Raw genomic sequence first — 12,840 nt, 5'->3', positions numbered from 1 at the left:
TTTTTTGTATGCAGACTTCTGATCCCTGGGAAATGTAGTTTATTTATGGGTGCATACTTGTTTGAGTAACAAAATTGGGGCAGCTAGATGGCTCTGCCGTACTGTTGGCTCACACCTCCAGGGTTAGGGGTTTGAATTCCACCCTCGCTGTGTGTGTGTGTGTGTGTGTGTGTGTGTGTATGAGTGAGTGTGTGGAGTTTGCATGTCCTCCACATGTCATGTGGGTTTCCTCACATAGTCCATAGACCTGCAATTAGGCGAATTGGTGACTCTACATTAACTGTAGTGTGTGCATGAATGTACCCTATGATGGACTGGCATCCCATGCAGGGTGTACCCCGGCCTTGTACTCCATGCTGCCTGGGATGGGCTCAAGTTCCCCTGCAACCCAGTTTAGGATAAACAGTTGGTAGATGAATAGATGACTATATTATACAAAAGATCACTGCCTTACACGGTGACTTACAGCATAACACTGAGGAAGGAAATGCGAGAAAAACTGATTTATATGTTTAAAAAAGCTAGTTATTATCCTCCTTGTTTCAGATAATGAAATGGCCAGTGACCAACTCTGAGTGGATTTAACATAATATGGCAGCTCTGGGAGGAAAAGAGTCAAAATTACAGGGACCTGTACGTTGTTCAGAACAGTACATTTGTATAAGTCCCGAAGCTCCCCATCCCACAATCCACTAATTCGCTCATAATTTACAGTCGCTGTAGCTAGTGTGTGGACAGCCTGCCCTGGAACAGGTCCACACCTGTAAGGAACGAGCAACCCTGTCCTCTTCAATGCATGTCGTGACTCATTGCTGAGTAAGTCCTGTCTCACTGAGTCTAATTTGTCAGAATTCAATAACCAATTCACAGCAAATCCTAAAAGGCGTAATGGGATAATAAGCAAACAAAACGGATTGTGTACAATATGGGGAAGGGGCAGGCAGGCAAGAAAGACAGAAATCCCCACCGTACTTTCAGCAGACAGAATTCTGCAGATCTACCAGCGTTGCTGTAATGGGTCAGCTATGGTCCTGCACAAAAGCCAACACGTTTCGTCTCTTGTTACAGGAATCCGTTACAGGAATGAAAAATAATGCGTTACTTTGCGCAACATCTGCCAGGGAACTGACACAAAATGATTCATTGATTGATTGTGACATCAACATTTACGCAATTGAACCAACCAATTTAATCAAAAGTTAAATAAAATAACTTAAATGTAAACATTATGTCAGTGCCTAGAAGAAGAATAGGTGATTGCATTTCAGTCGGGCGTTTTTATTTAATACAACCTACGAATTGTGGGAACTTAGATTGCGCGTTTGGTGAGGGAAAAGTATATGTGCACACAGTTGTACCAAGAAGCATATTTTCGTTTTGGTCAGTTTTTCGCCATATAATGTACCCTAAAGAAGAACGTTGTTTGGGTTTTTTGTTGTTGATTTTTAAAAGTGCAATATATTTATTTGTTCTCTCGAAATATGAAGCATTATGTAATATTGTACGCATTTAAGATCAGATAATATTTGTAAGCGATGACAAAAAATATATCGATCCCAAAAAAACTTGTGAGTGTTTTAATGACAAAAGTCGTAACGTCTAAAAAATACGCTGAATCGTATTTTTATTGAATAAATACCGACAGCTGCAGAAACCTGTTTAACCATTAAGATTCATCTATGGATACCATTCCACGTGACAGCTCTGGATAACTCCGCAGACAGGTATTTGCAATATATTTAATTTAAGCTGCGCTGAGCTCCTACACCGTTAGCCAGTATTTTGTATGTTTGCTTGTGTTATTCACATGCACAAAAAATATTTCCCAGAAGGGATATTTATAATTAGACGCACTAAAGACACAGCAGAGAAATCACAGTCCATCTCCATGTCAATGCTGAAGGTGTGAGTCTAGTCTAGATAGATGTGAATTCTGAGGCCTAAAGACAGACGACTTTGACATTTCGATGCTGTGGCTGTGAACAGGCAGTGGGGTGAAATAACCAGCCCAGCCCACCCACCCCTAACACACTTAACCGATCGCTATAAGAGATCGCCAGTTCCACGTGAAGGGTGTTTAAAATGACAGCTCTACATCACTAGGCATGATCGTAAGAAATCAAGTCGGTTCTGGGTTATTACGTAGAACTTAATATTTCACTTAACTTCTTGTCTTATTTTTAGCAAGAAACATTAAGAACACAGGCCTCTCTGGTCATTAGAATCTGACCCTGCTGAATAAAATTTTGTAAAAAAAATAACAACAAAGTATTGAAAATGTAATGGTCTTACTTCTACCTGGGCAGGCTCAATTAATAAATAACTACCACATTATCGAAAAATGTGACACAGAACTTCACTTAGGTTATTAAATGTGAATTATATCTTTTAAATTGCAGTTCACCTCAGTTTCGGTTGCTATATATCATTAGGGCCATTCAAAAACACCATTAACTTATTCAAGATACAATAGGCTGAAATGTAGTTATTTTTTGTTTGCTTGTCATCTAACCAGTGAGGCATAAATAACTAATAACTTAAAACCTGAATCCACAACATTTGGTCCCATGGTTACATGTTTAACATTTTCATCGATGTTGATGTTGAGTTATAGTGGTCAGTGGTGGACTGCGATTAAAAATTGGCAGATGACGGAAAAGGTTTGCTGTTGATAAGAAAGAACAGTTGTGTCCTTTGACAATATATAAATGAAGAAATATCCCTGTGATTTTGATCGGATTATAAAAAGATGAACAGGCAGTACAGCGTCTGTGATGAAAGGTCAAGGGAATTGAAATGACAGACCACCAGAATCACTACAGCATGAAACCACCAGGTCATTTACACAGCATATATTTGAACCAATTTAACTCTTATAACACCACGGCACTGCATTAAAATGTATTAATTGCAACATTTCTGCAAATTTTGTGCTGTTCAGTGTGCAAAGTGAACAGGCGATCGATAGAGAAATCTTCAGGGTAGCGGGCCTACAGGTCGAACGGCACATTCGGCTCTCCACGTCCGCAGATTCAACCAACAATGGGCCGGAAATTGTGGAAAAAAAATCCAGAAAGTTCCAAAATTGTGGTGAGTGTTAAAACAGTGTGTGTGTATCTGTGTGTATGAAAGAGCGACCGATGAATGCATATTTCGAGAGAAACAGAGAATGAATTTATATTCTCTCCATTTAAAATGATATTTTTTGTATGTATTACAATGTTTGTGTCTGTACTGAACATATACAGGCTTTTTTTTCATATCATTATTCCCTAAACTATATACAGTCAGGACCATAAATATTTGGACAGAGACAAAGTTTTTCACTTTTTAAGTTCTGTACCACAATAAATTTCAAAAGAAACAAGTGAGATGCAGTTGAAGTGCAGACTTTCAGCTTTAATTCAGTGGGTAGAACAAAAACATTGTATAAAAACTGGACAAATTAATATAACTGCAAATAAGATGTTCACTTCTAATACTTAGTTGAAAACCCTTTGCAGGCAATGACAGTATTGAACTCATGTACATGAGCAGATGCTGGGTTTCCTCCTTTTTAATGCTCTGCCAGGCCTTTACTGCAGCAGCTTTCAGTTGCTGTTTCTTTGAGGGTCTTTCTGTCTGTAGTTTAGTCTTTAGTAAGTGACATGCATGTGCAATGGGGTTGAGATCAGGTGACTGACTTGGACATTTGAGAATATTCCACTTCTTTGCTTTAATAAAGTCCTGGGTTGCTTTTGCTGTGATTGGGTCATTGTCCATCTGTATTATGAAATGCTGCCCAATAAATTTGGCTCCATACTTTTTTCCTTCTATCATTCTGATACAGGTTGATCTTGGTTTCATCTGTCCAAAGAATGCTGTTCCTGAACTGTTCTGGCTTTCTTAGATGTTTTTTTTGCAAAGTCCAATCTAGCCTTTCTATTCTTAAGGCTTATGAGTGGCTTGCATCTTGCAGTGAACCCTCTGTATTTAATTTCATGCAGTCTTCTCTTTATGGTAGACTTGGATATTGACACGCCCACCTCCTGGAGAGTGTTAGTCACTTGGTTAGCTGTTACGAAGGGGTTTCTCTTCATCATGGAAATGGTGATGAGGCCCTAATGATATATAGCAATGCTAGGGGCAGGAGGCAGGGAACAACCCAGGACGGGGGGTCAGCCCATCAACTCCTAAACCCTTCATCCAATTTGAATGTGGATAGCCTAAAATGAAATATAAGAGCCTGCACTTTATGTCCATGCCATTGTATAACTTCAAATGGAATATATTTCAGTAAACAGGTAAAATAGGAAAAATTGTGTCAATGTCCAAATATATATGGACCTAACTGTAGCATAACAACTATTTACATAGCATTTACATTGTATTGGGTCTTATAAGTACTATAGAGGTGATTTAAAGTATAGGGGAGGATATACAGTACAAAGGTTATATGCAAATACTAGAGTATCCCTGAATTTTAGTGTCCATGGGGTGGGGGACAATTCCCCATGGAAAGGGAAGGCTGACTGACTGAATGTGGAAGTGATAAAGTGATAAAAAATAAATAAAAATGTCTATCTTGATTTCATTTAGATCTGTTTATCAGAGCCCTCTGACGAACTGTCATTTCAGCCAAGATGTTCCCTTGTCCTGTATGTCTACGCTCCCTGGGATGGGACCCATGCTTTGTGTGACCCTGTACTAGATAATGACTGGCAGCACTGATGGATGTATCGTTGTGGATTGTGTGCCAAAGTTTGGAGCTAGGAATTCTGGGACCATTTCCCATCTAATCATCCGATAATTCCAAGAAAATCTTTACGGGGAACCAGAAGGTTACAAGTTCAAGCTCCAGACGTAACATACTTAATTGTTTCTTTACCTTTCAAGCAGTATTTTTGTGAAACTGGAAGATACCTACAGTCCGTGCTTGTCTGTCAAAGAGAAATCAGCAAAAATCCCGCGAATCGAACCATTAATAAAATCGAGTGTCTGATAAAATGCTCTCCTCCAACCTTGACCACCAATGTTATCTTAATCTACTCAGTTACTTAGAGCCCCCTTAACAAAATAAAAGTCTAATACTGTCACTGCCATGAATAATTAATTGGACTTAATCGATGTACTAAATAAAATCAATTTTCATTCGATTAGCGGTTTCCTCAGGATGCAGAATGTCTCCTGCATTTACGACTTACCTTACTATCTGCCTGCCTCCATCAGACGTGCGGCTGGGGTGGGGTGGGTGGATTTAACCTTCTTTCCAAAAGCCAGTGACAGGGTTGTCTTGGTGACATCTATCAGTTTGACTTCGGCTGCTGCTTCTTCTGCCTTTCATGTAACTGATTTAGTGAGCTTTTAGCGAGCCTGGTGATGGATCCCAGGGAAGAGAATAACCACAGAGTGCAACGCAAGAGATCAGATTTTGGAATTTCAGCCGTTTTCCAGAGTGGCAGCTAGTGTTAATGCTTTGGATGGGTGACCAGATGGTTTCTGGTCTAAGTCCCAGGAGATGCTTTGCTGTCTTGCTCCCAAACCAGATACTTAATCTCAACGTTTCAAGCAAAATGTCCAGCTGTGCAAACAGCTAAAATTGTAGTTTTTGTTAAGTAATTAAATGTAGCCAGTGTAGTGCTTAAGGGCCTGAATATAAGTAATAAGTTCCCATGTTACGATCCTACTGTAATATATGAAAAGCACTTAATCTGTAGTGGTGACAAATATAAAGTTATTTAACGTAAGAATTAGCACTTTAGCGTCAATTTGGCAACCCTGTATTTTGAAACATTAGCCTATCCAAAGGTAGTTAACCATAAAATCACAGAATCTGGTTTATTTGTTACGAGGAAACTTGTGTTGGGCTAAAATAATTAGGCCTAAGCTTTAAGTAACCGTATGGGGTATTTCGATCATTTAATACATGCGTCAAATAATTAGAAATATAGACATATTGAGCATAACAGCTGAGGTGGAAAGCTCTACTTGAAGTGTGTACCCTCCCGTCCTTTGGAGATGGCGGACCACCCTGTAGCGGAACCCTCCTTCTCCTTCGCTCACTTTCCCCGAAGCACAAAAATAAAACCTCCATCACGATACACGGAATTCACGAAAGCAGGGAAACACTGGCGCCACGCTCCGGAGATGCATCAAAGCTGCGTTTGCAGACAGCACAGCCAATAAAGTCTTAATGTAGGGTTTCACCGGCTTTTTAGCAAAAACCATGAAGTCTTGCCTCTTTGGATATCCGTCCGAGTTTCCATGGCATTGCGACGTTTGCTTGGATAAAGGACACCGCATGAAGTTAGGGTGTGTGCGCATACTTCAACTGTGCATTAGGTGAAAATTCATGCGGGTCAGTCACGTCTCAGTGACTTTGGTTTAATAAATAAATTAAAAAATGAACTGCAATATATCATATTATAGTCCTTTGACTGAGAAATCAGGGAATACAAATCATTAAGAGTATTCATTATTGTTCCCCTTGAAATAACAATGTTAACGCTCAGGCGAGAAAAGCATTGTGACCTTGGAGTATTTCACTAAACCATTTTAAAAATATAAATCTTATTTAAATTAAGAAATATTTTTAAAATGCCCATTTTGATGTTTCATTATTACATCACTATTGATTTAAACCGAAACTCTAGGCTTCAGAAACATTTGGAAACGGATAAGTCCAAGATGGAAAATTAACAAACAGCGCCATCTCTCGGGGAAAATAATAGTTGCACGTAGGCTCACCCCAAACTAAGACGGTTCCGCGATTCAGGCCGTGGAGGAACAGAATCCAACACCGGTTGCAGATTTCCCTGCTGAACACACATCTTAATTAACTAATTGGCAGGTTAAGTAGGTGTGTCTGAGCAGGGAAATCTGCGTGCTGTGTTGCAAACTGGCCCCCCAACACCAGAATCAAGAACCCCACTCTGAGACATCAGATCGATCCACACGCCAGGGAGTAGGCTGGCAGAAAAATTCATGTGGATTTGAGGAAAAAATAAAGCAAACTAGTGGAGGCAGCAGATGCCGGTGTACACTAGCTGTCACGTCAGTCAGGAAGGCACTGCACAGAAAATAACAACAACCACCATATACGAGATTCTATTTTTGTTCATGGTTTATTGCCAAAAGTGCTGATTCAAAGAGCCCCACGTAAGACAGCAAATATGTGGTTCACCACGTCGTACATTAAAAGGATGACTTGGCCATACTGATATATTCAAAAGACAGCAAGATCCACACATATACGCCAACACAGATAAAGGCCGAAATAGGAACCACAGGCAACCAAGATTTGCCCACAGACTGATCTTCACTTGTCAAGTAAAAGGACTCAGTTATGAATACAGGAGCTCAACAGTCTTGGTCCAAGGTCTTGGGAATGTAGTCTGCAATTCTTCATGAGATATTCAATTGCTGGAACTATTGCTGTGATATATTTCATACCGGGACTATGCAGCTCTGTTTAACACGTTAACAACATAAACAACAAGAAAAGACCAAATCAATGCCATACTCATCTCCATGAAATGCCTAACTGTTTGACCAGGTTGAAAACCTGGACGTGTCAAGGGCAGCTAAGAACATAGGATGAGTGCTGACCTTTATTCAGCTACAAGGACACAGAGCGACACCACACTATACGTATCTATGGATAATGAACATTAACACGAGTGATTGGTGACTTAGAGCTTCCGCAGGACATCTTTGGCCAGCTTCTTGCTGTACTTGTTGATCTTGTGGTGACCCGGCATCCAGCCCAGGAGAAAGCGGTGGAAGTCCGTCCAAGCAAAGGCAAACATCGCGCGCCACTCAGCCTCCAGTGCCGCGACATCCACCCCCTCCCCCAGGACGGCCCTCAGCTCCGTAAAATAATAATCCAACAATGGGGGCACCTGCTGCTCACACTCCCTCTCATTAAGGCAGCTGCCCAGGAAGTAGGCCACGTCCTTCATCCCACAACCCCCACCGACATACTGGAAGTCCACTGCCGCCACGTCTGTCCCATCCCCGGAGAAACAGAAGTTAGCCAGCTTCGCATCACCGTGGACGATCGTCTTGAACTGGCACTCGGCTAGGACTTTGTCGATCTTCCCAGCGGCAGCCTTCAGCTCTTCATCAGCCATGGCTTCCAGCTCATCTGGACGGGTTTCCAGGTGCCAGTAGGTGCCAGTGGGCCACAGTCCCTTTGGGTCCGTGCCTATAAAGCGAGCGTGGAAGTGAGCAAGCCAATGCAGGCACAACCTTGCTTCAGCGTCGTTGACCCTAGACCGCCTTTGGTCAAACCCAGCCACGTCCAAGTCTTCCAGGACAATCAGGAGCTCATCTCCGTATGAACGGGCCGCAAAGCAGGAAGGTATCCGGCAATCTTCTCCAGTGGAGTAATGGCGGTACCAGTGAGTCTCCACTTGATAGGACTTCACCTTGCGTAGATGAGACAGTTCGGTGTCCGAGCCGCCAGGGGGAGCCGAGTCGTGGGGAAACACTACGTGCTTCACGACAACGGAGGGCCGGTCGGCACCTTGCAAGTGAACCCTGACAATCTGCCCGTAGCCGCTCCATAGCGTCTGGATTTTTCTGCCGACACGTAACGCCTCCGCCCCCGTAGCTTGCAAAATTAGGTCCTGATATTCTGGTTTCATTTTCTGATCATGCGTGTTCAGTCCATGCAAACTACTCACATTTAACACTAATCTGAAAATAAATTTTCACTGATTTTCAAGGCAGAATTATAAGTTATCAAAATGGCGACCCCAAATAATAATATGACTCATATTTATCACAATAACATTTAAAAGAGTATTAGTATCACAGAAAACGACAGAAGTCCTTCTTAACCTACGGTGACCGTAGCTACTTGCCGGTTAAATATTAACGTTGACCCTTTGAATCTCTTTCATCTGAATCTCTTTTCAACTGCTGACTTGAGGGAAACTGTTCCTTCGGCCGCATTTCTATATTAATTAAAGTTAAAATTCTGAAATTTATTTACAATTTTCTTGTGTATTATTGAATGTTCCAAAGACCTACCATGACGAACTGCTTCTAAGGGAACAACAATTTGAAACACACTTCCTGCTAGCGTGCACGGCATCCTGGGAAATGTTGTTTTTACGTACTTTGTAATTGAACTATCTGTATTTACTTAATATGCATATGTTCTTGGTAACATAACATAACTGGCCATTTAAGCATTTCACAAATTTTTCGAATTAAACTGTAACTTGTGTATTACGTGTATTACGAGTCATTAAGAACAATAATGTTGAAAAAAAAATAGTATCATTGATGGTTCTGATGGAACTGGCCTCGGAATATTTTCGTCCAAGTTTTATTTGCATGTAAAACTCTGATCTTAAGTCAGATCATAAGAATTTAAATTATGCGTTCACCTAGGGGTTAAATAGGTCTAATAAGTACACAACTGTCACGATACACAAAGACTCCATCAGTCAACCAGATTTTATTTCTATATATATACATGTATAAATATATATATATATACATATATATATATATATATATATATATATATATATATATATATATATATATATATATATATAAGAAATTTTACAATTTTACACTGATTCCTTACGTAATTTAAAAGGAAAAACATTTTTGTGGTGTTAATTGTGGTTTAATTTTTGAATTCGATGCGAATTTGGGAAAACTTGAAAAGCATACCATCTTGTGGTAAAAAATAAGAACTGCTGTTTTGTGCGTAAATGAGAAATTCGTACCGTGTACATTTACATTAAAATGGAACTCGGTCCATTTTAGGCGGGGGGGGGGGGGTTGGGCGATTCCAAGGGCTCCTGAGGGACGGGGGTGAAAATTTTGGAACATAATTGGATTGGTCTGGGTTGGGGGCCTGGATTCTGGGATATGCTTTGATGGGGCCTGGATTCTGTAGCAGCGCCCCCTAATTGGCCTGAAGTAAACTATTTACACATATATTTTGGAAAGAAGAAAAACACCATTTCTAGCCACTATGAGTGTAACAATGATAAAAAACCTCATACTTTTTGTAAGTTTGCAATCTTGATGACTGTTAAAACAAGTGCTTATGCCATTTATGTCACTGTGGCCAATGTTTTAGGTACACGTGTAAAACAGGCTGCTTTTGCAGAAAGCGAATCACATGGCAGCAACTGAATACTGGATACATGTAGTCACTAGTTTCACTTACTGTTTGACTCTGTATGAGAGTGATTACCACCCATTATCTAAGTGATTCTAAATACGGTGAGATTGTGGAGATTGTGGGTACCAGTCCCCGTACCGGTGGTTTTCGCATCTCAGAAATAGCTACCCACCTTGGGTTTGCAATAAGCTAGCCTCTGACTGTTTGCTTTAATGGCTACACTTTGCAAACTGCAAAGCTTTGAAATGCCACATCTGGACCAGTGTCTGGAAGCCGTGAACAGGTCTATAAACTGGGATGCCACCACCCATTGGCATTTCAGCCCCTGTTCCAGTACAGGTGTCTTCACCTCCTTTAAGAGGGGCTTTGCTTTTGTTCTGTTTGCAGCTGGCTTTTCTCTCATTATGGTTTTTTGTGCCATGAGCTTGGCCTGATTTCCCTGTCTGCTCCAGTGCTGCCCTGTTCAGCACCACTCCAGCCGCTCAGACACAGCTGTGCTCACAAAGATTCCACTGCCATCCTCCTCACGGTAGATTAGTGCCCTCTCTGCCAACAGCATTGAGGTGATCAGCTTCTTCATCTCCATAGTCATTCACACCTGAATTACAGTCTAAGTCTGCTCCAACCACACTGCCACATCTGTGTTGAAGCTCTTTGCCCAAAGCCCCCCACTGTCCCCTGCTAAATCCCTGTTGATCTATTGCAGTGGCAGTTGTGGGTTCACTCAACACCCCTCATGAGAATCTGGTTGGGTTGCCTGCTTGGTGTTGGCCCTGAGGGAATGCCGTCTGGCAGCCTGCTGGTAGGCTGCATTGGTGATGCTGCATCTGACATAGTAACTGAGCATATCCAAGTCTCTGTCGTCCAGCTGATGTAATACCTTGCATACTGCAGAAATGGCTGGGGGGTTTGGCGGGTGGGCGATCTGTTCCAGTATGAGAAGAAATCTTTTGCTTTGGACAAAGGTATCTGCCAAATGTATAAATGTAATTTTAATTGTCAATATAAATGTGAGCTTTTCATTTATTATATGTTTATTAAGTATAGTGTTCAGTCCTACACTGATGGATTATCTTTATAGCAATGCAGACGCTTCTCCTCCTGAAAATCCTGCTGGTCAGAATGCATAATTATCCAAAGAGATTATCCAAAATATGGGTATTTTAACCGGCTGTCTTTCCACAATGTCACAAAGAACTGCCAGTTCATATTAAGCAGTCTGGGTGGCATCATGTTCACATGTTGTGGAGTGTTTGCATTAATCAGCTAGCTGATACATTCATCTCTTTCATGCAACATTTCAAGGTTGCAATGTCTGCTGATGTCGCCTTTCCCCAATGAGGGGTATCTTCTTCTGGCAGAGGAAATTTTGACACACTTTACAATAAATTTCTTAACAAGAGTATAAAGCAGACAATGTTGAAAACTGTTTATCTGACTTTTTTTTCATGAAATTTCTCATTTCATGTCTGGAGATGTAGTGTGGCCGATGTACTGTATATTCCTGATCTTGATTCTGTTCACAAGTAAAACCGGTGACTTGATTTATAACATTTAGTAAAATTAGTCAGTTTAATTAAAGGGCCTCAGGGCTGTATCTTTAAGTGTGATATGGAGTGGAAAATGTGACCCTCAGAGAGGGTGTTGTACCACTTTGTAAATGTCAAACTGAACTGAACAAAACTAGGTTACGTATTCTTCTGTACATGATGGAAACTGGTAGCTGGTGAGCAACAAGACAGCAAAAGAAACACTGAGTAGCACAGCAGAAATATCAGCAAAACCAGACACGTGGGCTCAGTAAATGTAACCGCAAGTGGGATGTCATGGTTTCTCTTTCAACCTTTGCTTGAAACCTCTGACACCATCAGTGTGAGCATCTCCACAACAGTTTGCCCTTAATTTACACAAACACAGGTGTGCGCAAACATTATATCTCTAAAATGACTTTACTTTAGCTGCCAAGTAATCCTGCAAATATGCATATCTCAGGTCCGGAGAGCGATTAAAAATCCTGTCCTGTTATTTATCTTATTCCAAAAATAATTTTGCAGATATGGAAACACACCCATGAAAGGGATTACCTAAACTGTATAAACTTCATTATAAGCAACATTAATGTTTTCAATACATAGTTGTATCTTGCTGGCATTAAGGTGACAGCTATATCCATGATTAGACATGCGACTCATTTTTGTGTGGAAAACCTTACCATCAATTAACCATGAAAAAGCGCTTCTGAAAGAATGGAGTAGGCTGTGTTTGCGGGGGGGCGGGCAGGGGTTCAGTCATTAACAGTGCTGCTGTTAATGACTGTTAATGTTTAATTAGTGCTAAGCTAGAGTAATATTTTGAGTCGTAGATCATAGATCATATTGTTGAGATAACCATGCTAACAAAGCAACGTACAAGGCCATTGGGTGATGATGTTGATTTTTCTTTCCATGTTCTGGTGAAGTACCGGTAAAGCAACCGTATATGCCACGTCATTACATATAGCGCTGCATTTTGACCGATTACGATATATTTTCCATGCATTTATTACGATCTTGAGTCGGAGTTCTCGCAATTCATCGAAGGAAATTATATTTCACCATGCATGAAAAGACTAAAACACTAACCAGGAAAAAAGGAATGAATTATTGTTATTTCTGATCATGCGAGGACGAACAAAGGAACTTGCAGAAATTTTATTGCTTTTTGGAAAA

This window comes from Brienomyrus brachyistius, chromosome 9 (genome assembly GCF_023856365.1).
Source record: "Brienomyrus brachyistius isolate T26 chromosome 9, BBRACH_0.4, whole genome shotgun sequence".
Taxonomy (NCBI): Eukaryota; Metazoa; Chordata; class Actinopteri; order Osteoglossiformes; family Mormyridae; genus Brienomyrus; species Brienomyrus brachyistius.
This window is presented reverse-complemented; position numbering follows the sequence as displayed.